Raw genomic sequence first — 27324 nt, forward strand, 5'->3', positions numbered from 1 at the left:
CTAAAGGATCAATACTCTCTTTTAAAATAAATAAATATATATATAAATTCAGAACTCAAAGTAAAGCTCAGCAGATTCTCATTTGTTGCAGATGCCATCCAAGATCGCAAGAACTGAAGCACATTCAACCAAGGCAGGCAAAATTATTTTGTTCTTGCCCCAAGTTTTTTGTTTTCTAGATCTGTCAAAATTCTGTCAAATGAACAGTTTCATTGCCTTTATGTAACCAGTCTGTCTTGTCTTATGGAAAGACCTCTGCAGTGAAGTGAAGACAACCAGAGAAAGAAACACACTTTTAAAACTAAGAAAGTAAAATCACAAGTACTAAGCAAGTGATTTTAGGTTAAAAGGCAGGAACCACAAATAACTTGAGCATTTTTAAAATGATCCCATTTCAAACTCTTGCCTCTGAAATCTTACACTGTCCACAGGCACATCATTGAACATCAATGGCCACATCTTTCAGGGGGCAATCTCTGTTCCACAGAGCAAGAGAAACATCTTTAAGATGTTTATTTACGGGATCTTTCATTTAAGGGATACATTGTTGGAGACAGGACAGGAGGACCACAGCAGATGACAAACACTGCACCCAAGGAGAAGCGTCCTCCAACCCCTTTGATCAATGGGAGCTACATAAGCACCCTGAGAAACCAAGACATCCATAAACTTCAGTGTCTTCTTGCACACAAATCAATATTTGGGGAAGGGGGGGTCAACAGATGGATTAACAGTGCTGGTTACAAATAATGGTCCTGGTTGTATTCTTCTCAAGCTGATCAGGAGCCTACGTGAACGCTGGACATTTTTGTGTACTGATCTGCTGCTACAGATCTCTTCCATGCTCAGAAATCAATCACTTGGAAAGCTGATGTAGCCATGTTACACTAATTAAACTTTGTTTTGCATCAGAGTCCTGCATTTGCAGTGTGTGTACAGTATGTAAATTATACAAATTACAAGAAAAGTTGATTAGCGTAATTCAAATCTCAGCGCAGTTACTAAAATTAACAATGAATACAAATTATACAGAATGACTTCAGTGCAGCTGAGAAGCTCTACACACAAAGCATGTTACCAAATTCACAGAAGTGGACACCAAAACAAGGAAAAACAAGCAGTGAGAATATTACTGATTACCTTTCTCAGGGAAATTTTGCTCAAAAAATTCATTCTTACCCAACCTCATTAATTCTATGCAGCTATTATTTGGGGTTACACAGTTCAGTGGTGTCTGCAGTGCTCCATTTCTAGCTGTGACAGCCCCGCTCCTCCCATGTGCGGTGCTTTCTTACCATCTCTTCTCACCTCAGGTGAAATAAGAAAGGCAAAATTTCAGTAACACTGGAAGCAGCTCCAACAGTCATAAAACTGCTCTGGGATTTGGTTTTTTTTTGGTTGGTTGGGGTTTTTTGTTTGGTTGTTTGGGTGGTTTTGTTTGTTTGGGGTTGTTTTTTGTTTGTTTTCTGCAAGACTACTGGAGTTTGAGATTTCAGGTTTGCCCAGGAGGTCTGGGCTATCCAACCTGAACCCATCCACCCACCCCAGAGGCACCCACATGACACTGTAAGAGTGAGCATTTCTGTTCCATCAGGACGTTCCTGCTGGAGCCACCAAAGTGACGAGTTCCCTCTGTGCTGCCCAAAGGGAGGCCCACACCTCCTACGCTACCCACCCGTGGGCCCTTGGCTCAGAGAAGCATCATGGCCTCCTGGGCTTTTCCAGTAACTCAAGGCAGTCCAACAGCCTTCTCCTCTACACCACTGAGGCAGGAGCTTCCAGCTGCATGTCCTCAAGTGGACTCTCCACCCCCAGCAAGGGGCAATGCCTTGCTGACTACAGGACAGCTATATCCAAAAGAAAACAATCCACTTTTTACAGATAGCTAATTCCCTTTGTTTATTTCAGACCTTCCCAAATACCACTGACTCCTTTCTGCTTTCACGCCAAAAGGACTTCTCTCATTCTACTACTCCATCTGTTCCAAAAGACATTTTCTAGTGAACCTGACTGGGAAGAGGCAGGTTTGTCTGATCCCTGCCCTTTTGAATCCAAGGGCTGAGATGCCTCCAGCTGACTGTGCTAGAAAATACTGCAACACCCAAGACACTCATGGGAATACAAGAAGCCACCAGAGACCTTACACAGCGCTGCCTTGACCTCCACATCTCTGAATCAGCCGTTCTGACTGCCCATTCACCTCAGGGTAACCAAAGGCAATGAGGCAGAAGTCTCACAGGTAACAAAGAAATACTAGTTGTACTCTCTTAGTGTAGACTTTTCCACGCTAACCAGTTTGCCTGCCGCTGCAAACACTGCAAGGCAGTCCAGGATTGGTATTTCAGGTTGATTTCTATCACTGCAGTGCCAAGCGTAGAGTTTTGACAATCTGCGCCGCCTGCAGCAATACGATGTATTTCTGTAGGACAGGAAAGCAAGAGGGGCTTAAAGTGGGGGGAAGGGCATTTCATTTGGAAAACACCACCACATGATTCTGATTGAGCTGGGAACAGGGAGGGGGAAAAACACCAACACAAAGGACTGAAGAAAACAAAAATTCATTTGAAAAATGCTACTTTAAAGTAACTAAATTGAATGTGTCCAAACCGGACTTTTGGTGATCCCAGACTCCGAGACAATAGTACTTTCCTAGCCTGCTAGCAATGATAAAGGTCTGGATTAAACAGGAAGACAGGAAATTCAAAGTTAGCTTAAACCCTATTCATTAAAGGGGATGGGCTTGCCAGTTCAGATAAAGTAATGATTAAAAGAAAAAAATTTCAAAAAAATCTTAGGCCAAAAATCTGATGAGAGATTCACAAAAAGGCTGCATTCTATTTTATTCTATTTTAATATTCTTTCCAAACTTCCTGGGCTGTACAGAGTCAGTGGAAACCAGCATCACAGTAAGCTGCAAAACCAGGAAAGTGCCTAACCAAGAGCAACTCTGGAGTCTTCAAATAAAACCGATTTCATGAAATTTCAGCAGAATTACCAGACCACAACACACATCTATAAGCATTTCAGCTGCTTATCAGAAGCTGTTTCTCTGAACATTTCTCTTGTTCCCTCCCCACCACCTATCAACCACCTGCCACGTCTAGCAAGCGAGACACAAGACATGTCTAAGCAAGACAGTAAGTGTAAAGATCCCTAAAATAAATAAGGGCAAGAGAGGTATTGAAACTATCATTCCATCTCCCAGCCTGAATATCTTGGCTTTGGTGAGTTTATATCAGAGTAATAGCTGAGAGCAACAAAAGACAAGGTGTTCTGCCTTCAGAAGTCTCACATCACTATTGATCTCTTCACAATTATTAACGTTAATCGCTATCAGTAAACAACAGTACTTTAACAGACAAATAGATGTATATCACGATTACAGTTGCAAGTAGACCAAAACCAGTCATGTCTCAAAACACATAAGCTGGTACAGACAATTAAGCAGAGGCAGCACTTGGCCCCAAGTCTGAAACAGCGCAAGCAGCCTGCAGCAGCTCCCGCCAGCACCAAGTCCCGAGGAGGACCCGTGTCAGCGGGAGGTCAGCACGCTGCCAATGCGGCAGTGGAAAGCAGTCCCAGCCACAGCCAACTGCACAACAAGACATGAAAACGAAAAAAAGCAAAGAGGCATCGCTGCATAAGGACCGGGAAAAGCACTGTAGCAACGTTCCCGTGGGACAGGGGCCGGCCACAGCTCCCCTGCAAACACAGCGAGTTGCTCAGTGCAAAAGTTCAGAGCTAAAGAACAAATTATTTCCTCCTTAATTGCCCTTTCTTAGGCTTTGCCCCTTACTTCCCCGCAGCCAGCACACAACATTAAGGCCAGGCTCAGCGGCTGCTTTGTGCTCACTCCTCCATCCTTAAGAGCATCCACCCATTCTGGAAGGATGTGCAAAGACCACCCTCTGCGGGGGGACGCAAGGCAACCCTGTCCTCAGCTTGACTTTGACAGTTAGGCTGATTTACACTAGTATTTTGCCTGCATCAAAACAAGCTTATTAATAGTCCACCACACTGGCTTTTGTTTGTTTTGTTGTCAATTGCCTCAGTAACCCCTCTTTCAAAAACCTGAGATTCTTTGCCTTAATACGAACTTGAGCCATTTTCATGGAATGCAAGGTTTTCCAAGTCATCCACTCTGTTTCAACGTAATTATTTCCTTTAAACATCCACTTTAACGGCATAAGCAATTTTAAACTTTTTATGCTGTTTAAATTCAAACATAAATTTGTACACAACAATAAAACATGCCGCTAATTTGTCATGCTCCTATGAGCAACTGTGTCACTCACACCAAGAACCACTCACTGACTGTGGTGTTCGGAGCTTTCGTTCCTATTTCACATCACTCAATTGAGCCTTCTGCAGAAAAGCTTTTAACAGCCACATCTGGTCTTTAATAAATCACTGCACTTTGTCTTCCTGCCAAAACTCCTCCTTTATCTAACTTACATCTTCATGATGAGATAGGAAATCACACATTATGGTGGTGACAAACAATTGCAATTATGTCATTAGTAGCCATTTAGTCTACAAAGGTTCTCAAAAAGGAAATATAATGCACAATAAGAAATATAGGATAATACATTGATCACAGTTCTAATCCGCTTTTTACTTCACAAGTGTAAAAAGCTGGCATAATTCATGGGCACAGCAGGCAGCAATAGTATACCACTTTATGAACTATGCAGCTATTTTATTCCCCTATCTACTTAAAAATAAAAAAGCTTTTAATAGCTTGATTTAGACATAAAAGTTATTTATGATGCTTCGCTGATTATATTTATTTATTTAAATTTTCACAGAAGTGATTCTTTCTGAAATGTAAGTACATATTATATCATCAAAGATCTCAGAGAATAACGTTTACATAGGCAATGAAAAAGTAAAGAAGAAACTTTGGTATTGGAAAGAATTTGAGAAACTCACATCTCTACCCTGTATGGCGTGGAAAACAGCATACCGCAAATAGAAAGAGCTCTTCTACCATTTAAGAATTTTCTAAAAGCAATTAAAATATAAACATGGGAAGTTTAAGAGTTCACTCAGAACAAAGGTGTCATTTAAAGCAGCACAGATGCTGGAGTATTCACACGTGAAGAGCCACTGGAGTCCCACGGCAGTGACAGGCTCCAAAGGTGCCTTTCCCATTTCAGTTCAAATCCAGGGAGTGCCTTTGGCACAAAGTGCACTAGGCTTCACTTAAAACACTTTAATTCACATCACAGAGCAGTCGCAGCAAGAATCAATTGGATTCCCCTCCAATGAAACTAGACCAGGAACATCCCTCCTAGCCCCTACCCAGAGCCAGGCTCTCAATCCACAGGACCAGATCGAGTCTGGGCCACCATAAAATCCCTGGAAAGCTCACGGGGTGGATGCCAGGTCTACGGCACCAGCTCCTTCCCTCCACAGACCCCCTGCTTTTGCTACACATTGCTGAGCAATGTAGACATAGCTCAAGAAAGCTGCAAACCACCCAAAGGGATGCTCATTTCTATCACCTATCACTTTACATTTGCGTAACCAATCCAATAACGAGATTTATTTAGGCTTCCAAACCAAATCACCCCTGGTTTTGCAACACACACTTTAGGATTATTATCCCCTCCAACACTAAGCGAGGTTGCTCCCCATGGAAGCCAATGTGGGTTTGAGCATTTGTCAGAAAAAACTTATATTTGCCGTATTTTGGCAACCAGCTCTATGAATCCCTGTGGTGTAAAATAAATGTGAAGCTCCTTAAGCACCCATAACACACAAAAACATCACTTGAGAAAGCATTATTGTATTATCCAAAAGAGAGGCCCATTTTCCCTTCCGCATTTGTGAAAACCAGTTGCACAAAGGACCCCAAAGAAACACACTGAATGAACATACAGCACTATCACATCAGCCAGAGCTACGGTGCCCCAAATTCGTGCAGGTGCCATTCTGGAAAGTTTATCTCTCAATCTTTGAACCTCCTTCTGGCCGGTGTATTCCCCACCCCCTCATCCCGCCAAAGGAAAACCATCTCTCAAGATATCCAAACACCCACTCTTGCTTTCGTTCTTGGGTTTTTTTACAGTCTCCACCGTTTCCTGTTAACCATGACTACAAAACTTCACCTACTTTTAGCCATCATCCTGGTAAGCATCATTCCACCCCTTACCTCAGCGAGGTACCTCCAAGCAGGGCCAAATTCACACTAGAAAGACAAAGTAGCTTGCTGAGAGCATAACCTGGAGGAAGCAAGGTTTCCACCAAAACCATCCCCTTACAGCAGGCCATCAGGCAGCAGAGATGCTATGAACAACTGCAGATGCATCCCAAATTAAATAAATGCCTGCGCTGGTACAGGCTGGATGGGAGAGCCACCAGCAGGCCTGAGAGCGTGCAGCTGAATAAAAGACAACTCAGTTCAATACCTATACTTCCAAAAAAAAAAACCCCAAGTTCATGATTTAGGTGGTCTCTCACCCATTCTGTGTTTACACCAAATGCTGTTGCAGCAAAAATATATTCAATACTGGAATTCTGCAGAGTCCCAGGGAGAAAAAGAATGCTTCAGTCCAAAGAAAGAGGAGTGTGTGACACTGCATGGTGCTTACCTAGACAAAAATAATTACTTTTACTTGGAAAGAAACTGCAAATCATGCAAGTTTCATGTTGCCGGCCACAGGCCCACAGAACCGAGCAGCAGTGGCTGGGCTTTGTGGGGACACTTGGGACAAGGTCTGTTGACGTAGGGCCAGAACAAAAGGACTTTCTTCGTGTGAACAACAGAGACGAGCCTTTGAGTGAAAATTATACACTAACTCCTGGGAAACTCTTCCACACCAAAACCCACAGAATACCTTGCCCTTGGGCTCACCACCTTGCAGCAGCATGGAGCTTGGAGACAGTCAACTGGGTCACAAGGCTAAACGCATTTCTACCTTCCCCAGCCAAGAAAACCACTTCCCGGTGGTACCTTTTATCTCAACCTAGCTGCAGCACTCCCCACCCTTCTTCTACAAACAAACAACATTAACCCTTCCCTCCTAGGGATCTCACTGTCCCAAGGCTTGGCAATAAGCAATCATGAGGCTAAGATAAAAGGATTGAAGCAAGATGGGAGGCGGGGGATAAAATAATGGAGATGTTCAGTAGTCTGACATCAGCAGAACTTGCTGCTGTCTACCTGGGAGCAGCACCACGCTGCAGGGGAGCCCTACACTCTTGCAACATGTGCTGCTGATGGGGAGAGCAGGTTGGTAGGACACATCTCCCATAGGTCTGCAAGAATGGTGGAAGAAAGGCACTGAGAATTTATTCTTTCAAAGCCTTTCACCTAAACCATGAGGAGAAAAAATGCGAAAATGCTCCAACCCCATTTTGTTCTCTTTTTCCTCCTTAAATTCTTTCATTTTTTGCAAACCTGAATAAAATTAACAGTGTATGAAAACTGGGGAGAATCGCTCAAACTGCCTGTTCTGCTCTGAACCACCTACAAATGCCTTGTCTGGAAAAATATGAAGTGAGCAAACAGTCACTACTGGACAAAACAGGAAGATTTCAAGACAAACAGCTTCAGGTTACTAATAAAGTGGTTAGAAACATGCCTCCACAGGAAAACGCGGGCTGGATTTTTATCCTTAACAAGGGTTACAGGGACCTTTTGCTTACATTTAGGCACTTTCAAAAAGTGAAAAGACAGACTTTCATTTGACCTGGCGCGACAGTCTGACTGACCTGGAGTGCAAAGCTGTAGATGATTTCCAAAAATGCCACAGCTGTCTATTAAAAACATGCACGTGCAGCTAAGGAAACTCTGCTGAGAACTACTACCAGCCCCCAGAAAAATAAACTGTTTCTAAGTTTCCCAGTATTAACAGTTTAACATTCCCCCTTTGAGGAGCCACTTTCCCCACCCCCACCCCCCTCGTTTTTTACTTAGGAACGCAAATATGGACCAGACGTTGAGGGGCTGTGCTGGGAGAAGGTGCAGAGTGAGGCTCCATGGTGCTCCTTGGAATGAGCCCCCACCTCAAGCTTCAAACATTTTGTTATATCTTGCGGTCTCTTACAGGAAGAGAAGGAGAACCACAGTGACCCAGCAGCCTGCTCCTCCAGAGCCCTGGAGCTTCTCAAAGACAGCTAAATAAAGAAGTAAGAAGCAAAGGTGTTCATGGGCTTACAGGAGCTCTGGGTATCTTGCATGACAAAACTCTACAGAAGTAGACTCCAGAAGACCCCATCCAAGCTCCTTCTCAACCCAGGCTCCAACCCCCAGGAACCATCTCTTGTTTTCTGCAGAAGCAGCCACGAGAAGCGCTGACAGTCGTAACAATTGCCAGGCTTCGCTGAAGAATTCAAATGAAGGTCTCGTTCTCACAGAAAAATCTGTTTTCTGTTTATCTAGTCCCACCTCAGGACTGAAACTGCCCGGTGAACCTGACTGACAGGTTAGATAAACTACACTGTGCCCAGGACAGTACCTCCCATGCTTCTTTGAATATCTTACCACCGTGGGTTTCCAATTTACTTGCTGAGACAGGTGACTGCTCTGACATTTTTCAGTCTTGCATGTACTGTTTTACCTTCAAAAGGGAACCGAAACCCAAGGTCTTTCAAGACAGCACTTCTTACTTGTTGATTTGCAACACACCTTGAGCTTTTTCAATACGGCTGGACCATCCAATGTTCAACTCCTCGCCTTGAAAACCAGTTTCTGACTTACGGATCAAGTCCCCAGGTATAAAAATTTTTGCTTACCAAATCTTGTTTTCCAGTTCACTGTAAACACAGTTTACTGCACATTAGGAGAAGAGAGCTCACATTGAAAGGAACTCCACAGGAAGGAAACTGCAATTTTAATTATATAACTCAAATCAAGACATAAAGACAAGACTACTTCAAGGTTTGTCTGTCTAATCCAATGCAATGAATCAAGGACATTGCCTCCTCCAATTAATGCATTTAACAAAAGCCTAAAAGAACCAGTAGTAAAGTGACCATGGGGATAGTCTATACTAAGCAGAAAAATCATCCATTACAATGCACACACCTACTTAATAACCCTCTATCTCTCATCTTTTGTCTTGAAAATGAGTGAGAAATTCTGGCCCTGATAGAAACACTGAAGTACAGCCCCTCCGGTGGCTTTTTCAAGGAATTTAGTTTGGTAGGGCAGTAGACAGCTAACGCTGATCTCAAGGACATCACAGTGATGTTTAACCAGAGGCAGTGACCACTTAAGCTCACACGTACTTGAGGCAGGCATGTGTCATGCACACCCAAGGATGACTAGGATTGGAGAGAAGAAAAAAAAATTCAAAATAAAATAATCACGTAATAGTGGCAAGGCACAGGAAAACACAAGGACCCCATCTGTGCCGGCCTTTCTGGTTTTGTAGCACAATACACAACGTTCCATCATTCAAGGGCCATCCAACTGGTGGCACTTAATTAAAATGTGAAGGCGCCAAGAAAGCAGCATGCCTGCAAAGAGCTCAGGATATTCTTCGTGCATTTGTGGGGAGGGCAGGTGGGGGGACACCACTACCTTTACTGGGACTTACAACAGATTGCTTGCAAGGCTAGCTGCGCCACAGCTGGCAACCTTGCTCTCCTCGGAGAGCGGTACCTACCCCATGGGCTGCACCCATGAAGGAGGGAGCCAGCATCACCCACATTGTTCACATAATCCACCAATTCAGCTTCAGCAACCACCCTGCAACAGGCTCTCACCCATGGTGTGGAATCTGCAACTTGCTCCTAATGTCCCCATCAAATCTATCAACACTTTAAACTTAATGTATATAGTCATTGATGCAGTAAAATAACAGCACTATGAAGTTACACTCCGTGCACTACTTAATGCTTTCTGAAGATCAGTATTAGGGCCACCAACTCAGAGAAAGAATTGGCCAGGTTTCTAAAAATAAAAAGCCATTAAGTACCAAAAGGAAGCATAATTGTTGACTTTAAATATTCAGGCAAAATCCACAGTAAATAACAATAATTTGCTTGAAATATTGTTCCATACAGTGCGTTCACAGAAATCCAGCATACAATTTTCAAGAAACTGCAGGCAAATTAATTGTATACTTTCACCTTTTATGCTCCACTCACACAAGAGAAGAATAACATTTCGCCACACATTGAGTAACTCATACACATTTAAAAGGAATCAATAGTATCCATTTAATTTGAGATTAGATTAAATATAGACAAAGGGATCAGAGAAGCTCGTAAACACCTGGGAGTATTTGTTCCAATTCTGAAGCCACTTTTGCCAGCTGGCTGTCAACAAAGCAGAGAAGTGGGGGGAAAAAAAGCCAAAAAACCCAAAAAAACCCTAGTGACCACATTCACAGCCATGCCAACAAAAAGTAAAGACCCCTCTACTTGTAAATCATGTATCTAAGGCAATGCTTAAGAACTTCAAAAACTGAAAAACATTCATCTTTCCCCAACCCATCATTTCGGAGGTTACTACGGAAGTCAGTGCATGTGGATAAGACCAAGAGAATCTTCCTCCCCCCTTTTTCTCCTATAAATAAAATAATAATAGATCTTACTTGTTAAGTTTTTTGAAAGCATGTATGTTCTGCAAGTAGAGCTACAGAGCCAAATTTCACATCATTAACCATACAGTGCTTTTATTTGTGTTGCCATATGCAGCATCAGTCCATGACATTCAGCATTCAGTATACACTTTTTTCCCCCCTTTCCTGGCCGCAACTTTGATACAGTGACTCATTACTGCTGTCAGATCATAAACACCAGGGAAAGAGTTCCAGAGGAAAAAAAAAAATAAAGAAAAACCCCCGTATAAGCACTTCCCATTGGCTCTGGTGCACCATAGCAGTGGTTAAACCATAAGGAAAAGGATCACCGTCACCTGGATGCTCCTGCAAGGATTATCTGTCTCGCTGCACCCTATTTGTTAGATGCTTTCCTCGCTGCCTGTGTACATCCCATCCCTCACGCTACCCCATGATTTAAGGGTCTCTTTGGAGAACCTCAGCTCCACCGCTGTCCTTTTTATGCCTGCCAGCAAAGGGAGCAGCTGGGCAGCAACCTGACACCTTCAACTGCCTCTTCCCCACTGCCGCATTACACAGAGCTGCACCCACTCCTGCAGCCAGCGGCCGAGTCCCCCCTCCACACTGCCCTGTGCACCCACCCCTCAACACGCCACACTATGCGGAGGAGAACAAGCTGCAACAAGGGTTTCAGCTTCTCCGAGAGCATGACTATGGATTGTGCGGCGCAGAAGTAAATTTGAAATGGGGTCAATAGGTTTACTTGGCATTATAATAATAATACTTACTATTGTTCATAAAGCAACACTTGTTGATATTAAAATGTTTTACACGCCACTTCTCTAAAGGTGTCAAGAAAAGTAAGACCGGTAATGAATAGCCTAGCTACTGCATTATGTAAAACATAACGGGAATAAACCACTTCTGGTTACACCAGGCAAAGGAAATTTGGATGCCTGACTCGGCTCTGGCCTTGAGTCCCTGGACCAACACAAGACCCCACACAGCCAGTGCTCTCTGAAGCTCACAGTACCCAGAGCTTCTCAAGGCACCTCCCAGGATGGAGAAACCCTGTTTGCTGAGGCTCTCCCTGCCTCAGGAAGGAGAGTGCAGCTTTATGCCTAAATTCTGTCCTCAGTTTATTTCACACTCAAGCACTTGAGAACATTTGTTTGCTGTATTTCTGTTATGAAAAACGATTTACATGCTCTTCTTTTCCACTTTAGTCTTATCCACATCCTTAGGATTCATACCTTCACAGGAGGAATGAAGTGAGTTCATATACAAAAGATGCTTTCTGAGGGGCATAATAAATAAAATATTTAAAGAAAAACAAGGGATCTTTTCCCACTTGAATCCACTGGACCCTATGGCTCCCCAGAAGAGAAGATGCTGACCTCTTCTCTGATGGAATGGCAGCAACTGAGGATAATGCCTTGGTCTTCCATTGCCAGGCTCTGCCATGGGGTTTGTGCAGAATCCGCTTCATCCATAAAAACACCACTTTACTGGTACAGGGGCTTTAGTCTGCCTTTGGAAACCATATAAAGAGTAGGAATCAACTTTTCTTTACCTTTTGGTAAATTTTCTTTATGCACGTTTGACCCGATGTGCCCAGTGAGCTGCCAGGGTGGACGAGCACCAGTGTGAACGCTCTCAGGACCAGCGAGTTTCCCACCCGTTGCTGCCACACATGCAGTAAGGAGCACAACCCACCCAGCCCCTGGGACAGCAACCGTAATAAAGGGAACAGCAGCACAGATGTCAGCACAGGGTAGTAACCAAACTCCAGAACATTGGAAACATGAGACTGATGGCTGAGCCAAACCAAAGCGCTCACTTTTGCTAGGCCAGGTTTAAAAGAAAGGCCCTGCCTACCTACCTGGGTTACTACAATCCCACCTTTGATTCTCTACAGAGACAGATTATCTCTTCTGCAGCTATTCTGAAGAATGTCTTCTAGATGACTGTCTCCTCCTCAGCTTCTCATGTTGAGCAACCAAAGGAGATACTGTGATTCTTATCGCTTTTCACATATGACTTCACATAGTCTTAGAGAAGATAAACAGACAAGCTGCATGTTCTGTAACATTTGCTTTAGAGGTTTCAGTGGTAGAATGTTTGAAGCAGTTTCAAAACTAGACTGATGTATTGTCTGAACATTTTCCCAAAATAACCAAGACGCCCAAAGATAGCTGCATTTACTGTACATATGTGGCTACGCACCTCTGCCAAAGGATATTGCCCTGGCCACAAAACTTGGAATTTTGTCACCATAACCTTTCTCTTTGAGCCATCGAAAGGCTCTTTAAATGTTAGAGCATACTTATTCCTTTATAGGGGGTGTGCTATTCAGAATACAGTCTCTCAGAGCTTTCAAACACACAAAACCCACAGTCAACTGCAAAGCTCCAGAAGGCATTTCCAGTCCAGCTGCATAGCTGGCTTATGTGTAATACCTAGGAAACTGCTAGAGAAAATAAGCATATTTGAAAAATACAGTGAGCTCATGTTACCAGCTTCATTTACGTTACTAAACCACCTAAAGCCATGTCATACCAATATTGCAATGTGCCCCTGCTGGTGATTACACAGATCAGAAGGTCAAATGGTTTCCCAACTTCACTACTACCCTGTCTGTGCATACAAACAAGCTCAGCTGAAACTGCACTCCAACAAAGTGGAACAAAACGTTTACAGGAGAAAAATAATACGAGTCAAATTGTTCACTTCATCGCTGATCTGCACTTAATGCAGTTGTTCCACTGCAGGTTTTCTTTTCAGACATGTGACAAATAAAAATCAAGAACATTTTTTCTTGCGTAGCTGCTTCTTAAAAAAAAATACATCCATTGATAATTCTTCATCCAAAAACACTTTATGCTCTTACGTCATCCCCAACAAAAGGTTTTTAAAAACCTTCAGTAAACTTTTAAACTCAGTTTTGCAGGGAACCCAGAGTACTGGGTTCCCAGTCCACTGCATTTTTAAGACCACCCTTCTCTCAGTACAGTACCCCCTCAAAGGGCCCATCGCCACAAGCTCAGTAGATCCCTGCTGTGACCAGTGCCTGTGACCGGCTCACCCCAGAGTTTTTGTGCATGATTTTTCCGTTTGCAAACATTATTAGCAATGCAGAAAGACACAGACTGACAGTCACGGACTGGATCTCCAGGTGTCTTGATGCTTGTGGCACCTTCTGGATACCCACCCATCAATAAGCTGCTGCCATTTTCCCCACGACTAAGGATTTCCCACAACTTTCAAGTCCTTTATTAAGATCACTGACAACGGCATCATCTGATGGTCCCTGTGTTGTGCCAGTCTGTGCAGAACAGGACTCTGACTGAGCTGTGAAGGTACCAACCTGGCAATGGCCACGGTTTATCCTCGCTGCTAACGGGGGCTTGGCTGAGCTGCTGCCTTAGGAAGGGACAATTCTGTCCTTCACTGTTCCCCAGAGCCAGCTACTTCCCCGTATTGCTGTCTGTTTTCATATTTGAAGCATCAATAAATACCAAGTTTCAGTTTTTCACATTTGAAACTTGTTTCTATTCTTGTTTAGGCTTTTGGAGAGGTTGAGGGAAAATTAGGGACTGTCCACAAGTGAAAGTAACACTTTGTAGTTTCATTATTTACACATCTGACGACCGCATGGAGTCAGCTAGACTTTTGCTTCTAATACAACTCCTGAAAACACACACTTTACAAGCATTTTTATTTTGTTATTTAAATGGGGCTCACTTTTAGTTAAACCTCTTTATATCAAAGTGGTTCTGAACTATTTACATTTAATTTTCACTTTTCTTCTCAGCTCTACAAATAAGAATACTCTTCTCAGCACGGTTCCCCAAGAGTTATAGAAGTATACTCCAGACTTTCCAAGTCCCTTCCTTCTCTCCCCTTAATTCTCTCTCTTTTTTTTTTTTTTTTTTTCTACCACAACAAAAAGCTTCTGGCCTGGAGGAGCATGTGGTTTGATCAAGCCTCTTGCTCCGTATTAGAGATAAAATACACCAGCCAGACTGTTTGCAAAAATTCTCCAAAGCATGCAAAGGCTATGCAGGAGAAATGCAATCCAGCACGCTGTTCTCACTCCTTGCTTTGAGGCAGTTTGAAGTATTTTTTTATTTACTCAAAGTACACTTACACAAAAAAAGGCAACTCTCTTGTCCTTCCCTAATTTTTTACTCATTTTCTATTCGGGTAAACACCTGCAGATTCCCAGGCATAGACATCAGCAAGAATTCTGCCCTACGAATGAGAAAAAAAGGCATTAAAATAAACACACAGGATTTGAATCTGTATACATGAATCATTATGATTAAGACTAAGCTTGCTTAAAGCAAAAACTTCCTCCATGGGCTCTTATTTTGCCACACTGAACATATGTAATACATTTCTTAGATTTGTTTGTCCCTCTTAAGTACGAAATTTAATATTTCTGTATGGTATCAAATGTATATAATTAAATATATAAGATATCCAGTGCAGCCAACTTAAAGCATTACAAACCACGCCAACTTGCACATTTCCCTTCCCTGTTGCTGTTCCAACCATGTCATGTTAGAAAGAATTTAATTTCCTTTTTCCATTTTAAAACAAATGCCACCTCCCCCCCCAAAAAAAAAAAAAGTGGCATTCTTTAGAGTTTGAAGTCTCCACTGTAGGCAGGTGAGCAGAACGAGGGGCATCGGGGGTGAGGGTGTAACACCCCTCTCTTGCTGCAGCTACTGTTTGGCTAGAGGCAGTCTGCTGTGAGCTGGGGTTCCCAGTGCAGAAGCACATCTTTTTCCACTGTAATCACTACACCTCACCAATGAAGAGATAACTTTTTTATTATTATTGTTATTTTGCAGGAGCCCTTGAATTAACAGAATGCAAATATTGTACAGACTCTGAAGTTGGCCGTTTTGAAAAAAGATTTCTCATTTCCCCAATTGTCTTCTTTCACTGGTGGGTTGTTGTGGGGTTTTTTTTTCAAGTGAAAATGTTCACTCGGAAAACATCTTTAATTTCTTTTCTGCTTTTTATTATGAAAAACTTGCTCTTCCAAAAATAGAAGAGTTAAGCACCTCTAAATACTGCCAAGGTACATTTTTTCAGACTTTCGTTAATATCATTCGGTAAATTGTGTGAGTGCAGTCTTAGGCACAAGCTTCATTGAGAACTATAAACCTGATGCAAACACATAAGTCAAAATACAACTTTTTCTAGGAAATTTAGTGGGCTCTCGGTCAGGTATTTGGCATGTCAAGCATCAAAGCTGACAAATTTCCGATTCTTTTACTAGGAAATTAGCATGGAGAGAAGCTGCTTTCTATATTCAAGAACTTAAATAGCTGAATATTTTTTCCTGAAACAACTAAGAAGAAACACAGATAACATGTTTTGCAGAAGACCAACTTTAAAAAAATACCAATCTAAGCCATGAATACCCAGCACAAGCGTAACCAGGCAAATAAACCAGTTAGAATCAGCAGCAATCACTGTGGGCATGCTGAATGAAAACCTCTTCCAGCTTCTCACCTTTGAAGGATAAACAAAATTTCTGAAACCACTTCAGATGTAAGACCTCTACAACGACAGTGGGTTTGCTCACCTTAAATCCAAATTCTACCACATTCTGTGCCGTTACGGGAACCCTAAGGATGATTCCACATAGCAGTGAGATGAAAACGTACGCACATATTCTCTTAAGCACAAATGGAACACGTAACATGGCAGAGTAAAGGTTAAGTAGCATTTGACTGATTTTTACCTCATGGGAACTATAATTTACACGCCGCATTCATCCAAGGTAAGAGGGTTCAAATGGCACAAATTAAAAGCCTGCAGTTTCCTACTTCTGTTTTTAACATATCGTATTGATACACAGCCAGTTTTAAAGTGATAAAAGGTTTCTATCAAAATATCAAACAAGAAGATGCACTATTTCTACACTGTCAGCATTGCTGTATTTCACTGCATCCTTCCCCACTACTTACAACCACTGTCAACGATTATAAAATAGTAACGGTCCATCTGCAGTCCAAAAGGACAAATTAATCTTCCAGACACCCAGCTCTTACAATCAAATCCTGGACAGAAATTTCCAGGAACAGAAATAATTAAATTAATGTGGGTTAAAAAAAAAGAAGCAGGGGGGCAGGAAGGCAGCAAGCTCAAATAGCTACCTGAGGGCTGCACATCGAGGGACTCTGGCACCTGCGACCGTTTCCTGGGCAGGGTCCAGCACCACCCTGGGTGATCAGCCCAGAGCCCACTACTTTCTCCTGCTTTTGGTGATGCTGCCCACAGAGGCAGCTGGCACCTTTCCAGGTGCCTGGCAACCTACCCAGTCCTCAGTGTTCCCAGTGCAATAAGGCAGGTGCTCATGTCCTGCAACGAGGATGCTAAGGCAACTGCACGGAGATGTGCTCTAAAGTCACCTCTGGTTTCAGGAGAAGGATGGCTCAGAGCACCCAAAGCCCACCTTGCACCAAGGCACACACAGCCAGCTGCCTGCCAGTGCTGGTCCTGAGGAGGAAGGGTATAAAGAAGGGGGAAAAAGGAGATCTGAAAACCGGGGAACTGCACAGGGTCTCTGTTTTGCTGGACTCTTGACCACTTTAGCTCACCCAAGCTCGCGATGCCCTCCTACTGCACGCCGTGCAGCCTTTACTGATGCACTCCCCTGGGCCAGCAGCTCTCGGCCATGGCCCTCCTGGACATCCAGCACAGATTTCCAAAGCGTCATAGGCTGTCAAGAGCCCACAGTTAATTAAAACAACCCCAGAGAACAAGTTCTCCATCAAAGATCTTTCTGAATACAGGGCCAGGATGCTCTCGAAAACATTACTGAGCAGCTGTTAAGTACTCAGCAAGCAATTACTTGGTAAACTCCACAAGTCTTTTACATTTTTATTTTTTGCAAGCAGTCATCAATGGACAGGGCATCACAAAACCAGCTACAGATACTACTGCAACAGTCATTGCCAAAAAGCATGAATGATTTCTACCAGCAAGGCAGAGAGATATTTAGCAGAGCTTTGGCAAAACGCCTGCTTCCCATGGCTACTACTACCCTTAGGACTCTGCACTGGTTCTCCTAACATGCTCATCAACGTGCCTGAAGCGCCTTTGGGATTCCAAGCACTGTGCTACCACAGATCCTGACTCTAGACACCTTTCCTTGACAACCAGAGCAGAGACACCGCAAAAATTGGGAAATACAGCTTTTTCTGGGTCAGTAAGTCAGCATTTTTCCCATGTCTGATTGGCTGGGGCAATTCCACTTCAGCATTAGTGTTGACAGAAAATATGTGCTGAGAATTTTAGTGTTCAGGATGTTCTTTAGTCATTTTGGTGATCTGATGTGGCACAGGAAATATTAATGCATATTCTGTATTTTCAGTCACACTCACCTCACCATTCTTATAAAAAAAGACAACAGAGAGTCAGATCACTGAGACTGAAATTATGAGCAATCTGACAAAAGCCAGAGTTGGGGGAGGAAAGTGATAAAGACTCAGCCAAATGTTAAACTATTAGTTCACAGTCTGATATTTTAATTTCCATTTGGCTTTTATTAAACCTGCCTCTAAATTAGGAGGCCTTGCAGTGACGCTACCTGCATTCACCACCCCCTCACCTTACACCATGGCGGGTCCAGCCTAATTTCAGCACTACTGTACCTGGAGACTTCCAATATCTTGGCTATAAATTAGATATAGAATTAGATAAAGTTATCTTTCACCTACCTATTAAAATTTGTACCACCAAATATGACAAATTAAGATCTCACTGTTCCTTTCACAGGACTGAGTTTTAGACTTGATCAAAGTGTGTTTGTGATTAATTATGTATTGAGACTACTTTATCAGCTGCACCGGACTGTGTTCCCCTCCCCTACTAATCAACAAATCTCGGGCATTCTCTTCCCAATGCAGAATAAAGCTCTTCCTCTGGCAGAAGCCCCAAAGTACAGCTGTTGCTGCTAGCATAAAATTTACACTCCTCTGAACCACCAGAAGGGAACTGACCAGATCCCAGATGCAGGATCTTCCCCAGTTGATTTCTGCAATGCATATTACTGAAGATGGGCTTCGCTTTTCATTCTGGTGAACTGGCAGAGTTCTCTGCAATCTTAATATTAAGTGCCTATTTTTGCTATGAATGTTATTACAACATGGAAGGCTCTAGATAAAGAAGTTCAGCAGAGTCAACAAAAAAATACCATAAAGTTAAGTGCACATCTTCTTTCATTTAGTACAGTACTTTCTGTAGAATCCAGTACAGGACAGAACTGCACTGCAGGTTTTTCCCAGCAAGTTGCTTTGAAAGAACACTGCATTTAAAATCCAAGATTTCAGAACAACCTATTAAACGTTTGCACAACTTCCAAAAATAAACAGCACCTCACCCTCTAAACACAGGCCCATCTGCCTATTCAACTTCGGGAAGACAATGACCTAATCATGGCCATAATTAAGAGCAGTAGAAACTCCAAGCTCAGGGTTTAGTTTCAGAAACCACTGGCATCTGCTAGAAGCCTGCAGAGCATCAGCTCCGGATGGGTGCTCCTGGGTGTGCAGCCACACTCCCACCCTAGCACATCCCCTCCCCAGCTCTTTCTTACTTTAATCATGAAACTATGAAACCCAGAAGCCAAACTTACAGTTTTTCCGAGGGAGGCAGGCTGGACAGTGCTTCCTTCCGCACTGCCTTTCTACCCCTTGGTTTTTGTGAGCTCTGCCCTGGGGACAAAGCACTGCTCTTTGCAGGATATCCAGCTCTAGCTAGGTAAAAGAAGTAAGAATAATTGGGACGGAAACCCTGGGACCCACGTATCGAGTCAAGACAGCACATTTTATTCCCCCCCCCCCCAGTTTTTGCATCACCATAGGTTAGCCTAATTGATTTGTGTTCTCACCAAATTAAAGACACAGCACACTGACAGCATGCCAGTGAAAAAATATGGCAACAGCAAAAGTTTACAATTTTAATTTGCAATTGTTTTAGCAAAACAGCTCAGTCCTTCAGTTTTGGAAAGTAATCAGCTCATGCTAGAGGAAGTTACCAGCTCCCAGGCATGAGCATTATAACGCAGGCTTATTTCATAAGATATTAAGACCAGTTTTTCAGTTAAGAAGTGGATTTTGCAAGTGAGGCAATGCTGCAAGTTATAGTACTGTGTGTTCGAGATCCCAGAGGAGGGGAATACTTGGACAAGAAAAGATCACGGGCCAAATTTGCCTTCAAAAGCAATGCTGGCATAAGTCCCAGCAAAGCCCCAAAGAGTCGCTTCAGTGCTGAAAGGGACCCCCAAATTTGATCTTTCTCCCAGGCTAAGATCAGAAGGCAAACCTGGAGTTGCCATCGCCTACAACGAAAGGGTTAAGCCAAGATTTCAGTCCCCTGGTTCAAACCGCCCAGTGAGCACTCCCTGCCCAAATTACAGCAGTGCATACATCCAACAGATGCCGTTCAGACAGGGGCTTTCCTTGCCCTGAGGTACAGTTCAGTTTGTCCATTCTACTGTGCAATTACAGAATCAATAAAACATCCCTTTGAAACTCCCTGGACTAGTGCCGACACGCAGACAGTAGTCAAGCTGACATTTTTTGCTGTTTCCGTTATTACTACCGTCAAGCCTTCTGAGAAGCAAGACATCAAAACCCGGGCACCGCAAAGCAAAGGAGGAAAAGCAAATGTAGAGCTGAGGTTTTGTTCATCATATCGCATCGCTCCCCAGGCAATCACACGGTACCAGGCATACCTGTGAACCAAATCTGCTCAAAGTCATCAAAATAGGCATCGGGAAAGAGTGCAATTCCAAAAAAACACGTGCCCCACCCTCCTCTGCTTCAAATACATTAATATCCTTGGTTCCCCCCCCCCCCCTTTTTCTTTTGGGGTGGGGGGGTGGGGGGTGGGAATTGCTCATGCTAGAGCACCTGACCTAAATGGGGAAGCTTCGATTTGGGGGTGAACTTATCAAAAAGCAAACACCAAGCACCCTGTTGCTTGTATGTGCTCATGAATGCAGTGCGATATGTGGACTGTATGTGGAAGTTGGGAGGTGGGGTTGAAATCTAGCCATCCATCTGTTCCTGAGCACTGCCTGAAACACTGAAATAGAAATGGGAAGCTGCAGAGTGCCAGGAGTGGAACCTGGGAAGAAAAAATGCAGGAGCAGGACAACAAAGAGGAGGATACTGAATTAACATGTTCAGAATGATTCAAAGGAGACTTAGATAACCGAGAACATGCCCAGCAGAGAGGCATTCGCTGCCTATAAAAATGCAATTTTTTTTTCCTCCTATAACAATTAATTAATCTGCTCAAATACATAGAAAATATAAAACTGAAGGTCTTAAAAGCACTTCCTGAAAATTACCATCTTCACATGTTTATTTTCCCTCTCACCATGTTAATTACAAATTATTTACCGAGTTAATTACCAATTATTTACTCATTCATTTTGAGCTTTAAAGCCTGGCACATACGGTAAGTACCCCACACACCTACGTTTCCAGGAGAAAAAAAAAACCACACACAAACAACAAACTACAATTCATTCAAAGTACTACTTCTGTACTTGAGAAGTGATAAAACTTGTGACTGAGGCCAGCTTGTTCCCTCCTTTATCCTCCTCACCAGGCAGGGCGTGAGAAGCGGAACGACACGCTCCCCCAAAACAGACCTGCCACAGCGACCAAGACAAGGAAAGCCCACCCTGGGGATAAGGAGCCTTTCTGATTTCTCACCAGCTAATTCCTGAATCTCCCTGAAACAGATATTATGAGTCATGCAAACTTCACAGGGGAACTGCAACAAAGTTTATCCAGTACTAACCTATTCAGAAGGCTTTCTTGGTTGGAAAAAGGTGGCACAGGCGAGTTACAGGGATGCTCAGCACCATGAGTCTGCAACACATGGCTCTTAAAAAAGCTTCAGTATTTTGTGAAGTTTCTTTAAACTGCTTTAATCCTTGTTTGAATGTCTCTTCTCTCCCTCAAAGTTTATCTGCCGATTCAAATGTTTACAAATTTTTAGAAAATCACTAATAAGAAATAGTTTTATTCTGATGCCTCTGTATGTGCTGATGTCCCAGGCTCCCAGATAGAAGGCAATACGCTTACAAGGCAGTGGTGGGGGGTAAGGAGCACCGTACCCATTGCCCAGACCTGGAAAAGACAGGCCAGATAACCAGCCCAGTGCCCTACAAAGCAGCCAAATAAAAAACACAATTCAACTCTCTGAAGTTCGAAGGTTAATTTATAAAATTGTATTTCCTCCCAGAGGATGCTCACGTGTCTTCCATACCGACCATAGGCCAAATAATAACTCATTTTGAGAGCAACTTATTTCGAAGAGGTTTCACATTTAGTGATAAGCACAAGGAGGAGAGAGGGAGGATGTCTCACATTCAGACTCCATCTCAGGATATATCATATCTTTTCTCCAAACCAGTTCTCTTTGTGGTAGAAGATCACGGGTGTGTTAACTGTAAAAACTCATTTTAAAGCAACCGAAGCTGAAGATAATAAGGTTGTGTCATCTGTACAAATATTCTGTACTGGAATGAGAATGCTGGTGTACCAGAGGAAGATCTGGCTGAACAGTCAGAGCAACAGAAACAGAGAAGATCCTCAAGCCTGGCTTGTTAGGAGTGACCTAAAATGGCCCCGTTTTGACTCACTCTTCTCTACCTCCTCCATCAGAGGATTCAAAGGGAAACTGCAACTCAACCTTCACTGCTGTAGCACAACTGCAACATAACTATTCTCTGTCGTGAAAGAAAAAACAAGTTGTGTGTGCCTGAATGCTGATAGATCACTTTTCCTTTAAGACTACATCATGTCAATCAAACCTAAATTCCTTATGCTCATCACAGGAACTTGCAACCAAGCAATACAAAAATTTCATTCGAGTTCAACCAGTAATGTGTTCAAAGGCTTCCCAATCTGCTCTGTCTCTGGCATCAGCAGCAGACAGAGAAGAGGCAGAAGAGATCAGAGGAAAAAGAAAAAAATAAAAATAAAAAAAATACTTGCTGGGCAAAGTAGAAAGGCCTCTAAACCAAAATAAAAATAAGTATTAAAATGTGTGTGTTGGACTTAAAGGATATACAGCAGGTTGAAATGTGCTATATCTTCCTCACTGGTGAGGAAAGACCTCTATAATTCACCACAAGCTTTGATCACTCATGAGCTATCAGCTATTTCTTTGCTGCTTGAGTAAATATAAGTCATTCACAGCTGAAACATAATTTCTCTCTCTTTCCCCTGCCACTATATGTTGTGTGCGAATATGTCTTGTATATAGGCACACTAACACACTGTGCTGTTCAAATACACATCAGAGTTCACCAGATGGTGGGGATTGCCAGACACTCGTCATTGCCATGAGTTAGGAGCCATGGTGTAACTCATGAATGATGTGTCTAAGCTGTAAGTGGGTTTTGCATAGTTACATTACCCTTACTGACATAAAACTTTTTTTTTATTATTATTATGTTCAACCTGCAACAGTTTATAATTGTGAGACTTAAAGCCTGTTGGGTATCATGGGGTTTTTTTCTCCTCCCAGAGACAGGGCTCTGAAGGAGCTATTTCATCTGGGGGTTATGATTCACACCCATACACACAGGATTAAACAGTTTCATAAAGCTGTGGCCACAGTTGGTGCCCATGTTTGGGCACAATGTAAAAACCCAACCTCAGAAAAACAAAGGTGTTTTACCAAAAATACTCAAGGTTTTAAAAGGCAATCATCTTAATTATGCATAGGAAAAATATATGAGATTGAAGTTAAGGTTCTGTGTACGGGCCTCAGCATGTACTTGGGCATTAAGATATTTGGGCAATAAATTATGTGAGCATAGGCTGGTAAGGATGTAAATGTTGGGCGAATTGGCAATTTCCTAGTCTTTAATTAATGATGGTGTTGAGAAAGAATGTGGCCTTCCTTCTAAATTAACAATGCTTTTTAATCAGCAAGTGAATCTACCTGTTGGAAGCAGAAGGTAGCTCTAGGCTTGCAAAGAAAGGAATGGCATCTCCAGAAAAAAAAGCTGGAAGCCTGGCAATGCACTCATGGTCCTACCAGACCCTCTTTACTGCCTCCAACCTTGCCCAAGGTTTCTAACAGCCACTGGTGATGAAATAAAAATCAAAGGAAAAGGAGAAAGTGAAGAGCTAGGAGGAAGCAGAAGAGGGCCACGGGGGAGTTTCCATCTGATTTGAAAGGGAAGGAGATGCTCTGCTCAGCAGACACAAGTTCTCCAAGGAGCAGCTCAAACCAAACACCAGGAAAGCTGCTGGGGCACATCTAACCCCAGGGCGGAGGAACTGCACAGCGTCTCCTTGCATGCTTTAGACATTTCCATCTACAACACAACCATCTCTTTCGGAGAGGTCTTGGTGATCTCCAGCCGAGAAGAGGACACAGCATTAAGCTATCTGATAACCCAGTAAAGTATCTTACAAAACAGTCATTTCACTATTGTTTTCCTAACCTATTCCTACAAAACACATTCTGCCCATCCAGTTACTGAATATAATTCACCTTTCTTATTTTTAGCCCCTCACAGACTGAAGTCTGTTGAACAAAATTGGTTTCTGTGCCATCAATGCTCAGGAGAGACACTTAATTTTAAAGATCAGGGACTTTAAGTATTAGCTTTTGGAATGGCCTAGTAGTTTAAAACCGGGGGGGGGGGGTAGGGGGGTGGAGAGAGTGTGTTACAAGCAGCATTTGTTATTTTAAGGTTTTACTAAGGATTGGATGCCTCCAAGAGAGTTAGGGCTTCAGCTCCACTTAAGCACACAAGTTTGCTATCCAAAATTTCTTTGAACTCATAAAATCCCTGGAGGTTATCAGATTGGGCTGAATATGGACTAAGGTTTTCAACTCCTCCCCTTTATCTGTAAATACCATGAGAGAAGCTCTCTAGCACCCCAAGTCAAATAGTTTCCTGTCTTGGCTGGGAACCACTTCAGCAAACACTTGAGGCCACGGAAAGCAGTTTGATTCAGGCTCTGGGCAGGAGAAGGCACTGTCAGTCACTGCTGGCTCACCCCAGCCCTGTTTCAAGGAGCATGTTTCAGCACGATGTGGTTGGTTTACATACAAGCCCCGCACATTTCTGACTCCCAGACAACTTTCTGAGGCCAGAGGGAATACCATCTCCCCTTATCCCCATTCCTCCCAAGGGAGCATCTTCCCCTGGCAGACCCCTAGATTGGATGTGCCCACAGCACTGCATCCCCTGAAATTCAGGGTGCCTGCCAGAGGGATGGGTCAATGCTCCCGCAGACAAACATTTCCCCCCACCCTCACCAAACCATCTTCTCTTCCACAGGTCACAAGAGTATCAGCAAACACTGAAGAGCCTGAGCTCACTGGGTATTTGGTCCTCCGCGCCTGACAACAGACATCTCACCCCCAGCCAGAGCCTATTCAGATGGAGGAAGAAAACAGGGAATCAAAAAGTCCTCTGTCTGGCAAAAACGTGCCTGCTGGGAGCTGAGCACACACTGAACAGCCTGTTCATGGTGTCTGTACTAAAAGTAAGGACCTGGCTTTATTTCTTTGTTGATGTCGATATAACTGAAGGAGCCAAAACAGTTGAACCTGGGAAATCTTGGAAATAGAATACCCGCATGGGGGTCAGAGGCATCCCGTGCACCCCACATCATCCTTACTGTTATTTCTCATTCAAGGAGCGGAGCGGCACTTTATGCTTTTTAACGGACAGAATATATAGTGGTCGAGAAGCACAAGTGTACAAAGCAGTAACAAAAAAACAATGTTGTGCTCCTGACTGAAGAGACTGGCAGTCTCAAAGATACACACACCTGACATTAAAATAAAAATGCATCCAAGTCCTGTATGGATGGGAAGTCCAAGTGTAATTCTGCCCAGTGAGAACCAGTAGCCTCCCACCCCTCCCAGAAAATCAGATCCAATTCAATTGTCTTTTTGCTCTTTTTTTAACGCACATATTTCTGGCTTTTTAGCTACTTTTTAAAGAACTCTCCCCAGCCCCTGAACACTCAAAGGTCCTGTATCTCTTGGCTTTACAGCCTGCTGAAAACAGGCAGCTCTGTCTTTCTTGCTAAGAAATTACTTCAAATTTTTATGCAACTAACACCAAACCACAGCCATCCTATCACCTTGAAAAAGAGATGATGTTTTCTCCTTTCTGAAGCATCTTAGCCTTTTTTATTCAAAAAGACCAGCAGTGAGCAGGATCTTCCACAGTGACATTTTCAGAGCTATTTAAGGTGTTCTGACTGCCCGAATTCAAACAGATGAAAAAAAAAAAAAAAAAACAAAAAAAACCATCTTTTTGGCAATTTCACAAAACTCTTCCTAAACCTTAACATATTTCTGCAACACAAGGCCCTCATTAGCCTCAGAAACGGATGGTTTCTGAAAGCTGTGGATGCATGAGAGCCCTCGATGCCCCATGCCATGTCAGTCATCTCCCACAGCAAGAACCATTTCACACGACTCCACGAGACTGCATCCCACCCCAAGAATGATGCAACTTATCTTGAAGTTCAACTCCAAGCACCACACGATAACGAAGGGAAGGCCAACACTGAAAGGAGGTACAAATCATGCCCCTGTGGTGCAAAAGCCAGGGAGAAGGCTGAGAAAAGCCAGGGCAGAGCCAGGGATGGAGGCAGGCTGGGCAGCACACAGCAGGCAGCTGGCTCCGGCTCAGCTCCCTGGCACAATGGACCTTTGGGGAGCTCTATTCCCGGCTACGAGCCCTAACAACTTCATCACTTAATTAAATGGTACATGCAATGCAATCTGTGCGGGAGGCACAGGCATGCAGCAGCCACGCTCTCGCTCCTCTCCGGCTGCAGCACAGCAGTGCTACACAATGCAGCACATGTACCGGCCATAAAGTTATCCAGGCAGTTGCTTCGCTTGCCTGAATGCCGACTACAACCATGGCCTCTGGATGCAAATTACTGGCTTTTATAGGTTCCTAAAAACATTTCACTGTGTCTGCTGAACAATGTGGGAGTTGTAGAAAGGGCCCGATGATGGCAATGATGTAATTAAAAGCTGTGAGTGGAAAAAAAACCCATTAGATTCCTTCTTCCAGACAGAAAAACTGGTAAAAATGTACTTCTTAAAAATAGTTTAAAAGAAAATGTCAAAGTAAATAAATAAAAAACCCATATTCACTCCTCCCCCCATCCCTCAAGTTTCCAATAGCTTCCCCGCGCAGCGCCCGTGAAGGAAAACGTATACGCTAGAGCACATCCCTAAGCCCTATTCTCTATCTAGAAAAAACGAGATAGAGAAACTCTCCCTATCTAATCACCGGCCCCGTCTGGTACTAACAGAAGTTACTATCTCTGCCTGCCTGTCAGGAGCTGTACGAAACCAATCGGTGGCTGGGGCTGATATGGGAGCGAGAGGTGTGAGGGCTGTAAAGCCAGCTGGCAGCTTCGTTAGCTGGTTCCACACAGCCTGGGACGAGCTGCGGCGAGCACCCAACCCAACCTGACAGCCCTGGGGAGCTACCTGCTCCCAGCAAGCTGGGCATCGGGGGCCAGGCATCGTGTGCCTCTTCTCCCGTGCCGGGATGGCGAGAGGACCACAGATAAACCCTGTCCTTGGCGTCCCTGGACCAGCATGGTGTTTGCTATTTACCAATGAGGAATTCACCCACCCAAGATGGGGATCTTCCGAAGTGTTATTTCGCCTGCTGCAGGGTTAAAGTCTGATAACAGCAGAAAGAGAGCAGGAGGGAACCCCCCCTCCAAATGCTAAACATATCCCAAACCCTAGG

At 43.4% G+C, this 27324-nt stretch overlaps 1 protein-coding gene across 13 annotated transcripts in view; it reads right to left on the reverse strand.

Annotated features, from left to right (window-relative positions):
- Positions 1–27324, reverse strand: part of FOXP1 (forkhead box P1) — a 387112-nt gene that overhangs the window by 271188 nt on the left and 88600 nt on the right. The window contains exon 2 of one of the 13 annotated variants that reach the window (XM_080382585.1): positions 1180–1308. The exons of the other annotated variants lie outside the window; for them this stretch is intronic. The gene's annotated coding sequence lies outside the window, so the exon portion shown is untranslated. The remainder of the gene's footprint in view (positions 1–1179; positions 1309–27324) is intronic. 13 annotated transcript variants of the gene reach the window in all.

The sequence above is a fragment of the Falco punctatus genome (assembly GCF_963210335.1).
Source record: "Falco punctatus genome assembly, chromosome: 4".
Classification (NCBI taxonomy): domain Eukaryota; kingdom Metazoa; phylum Chordata; class Aves; order Falconiformes; family Falconidae; genus Falco; species Falco punctatus.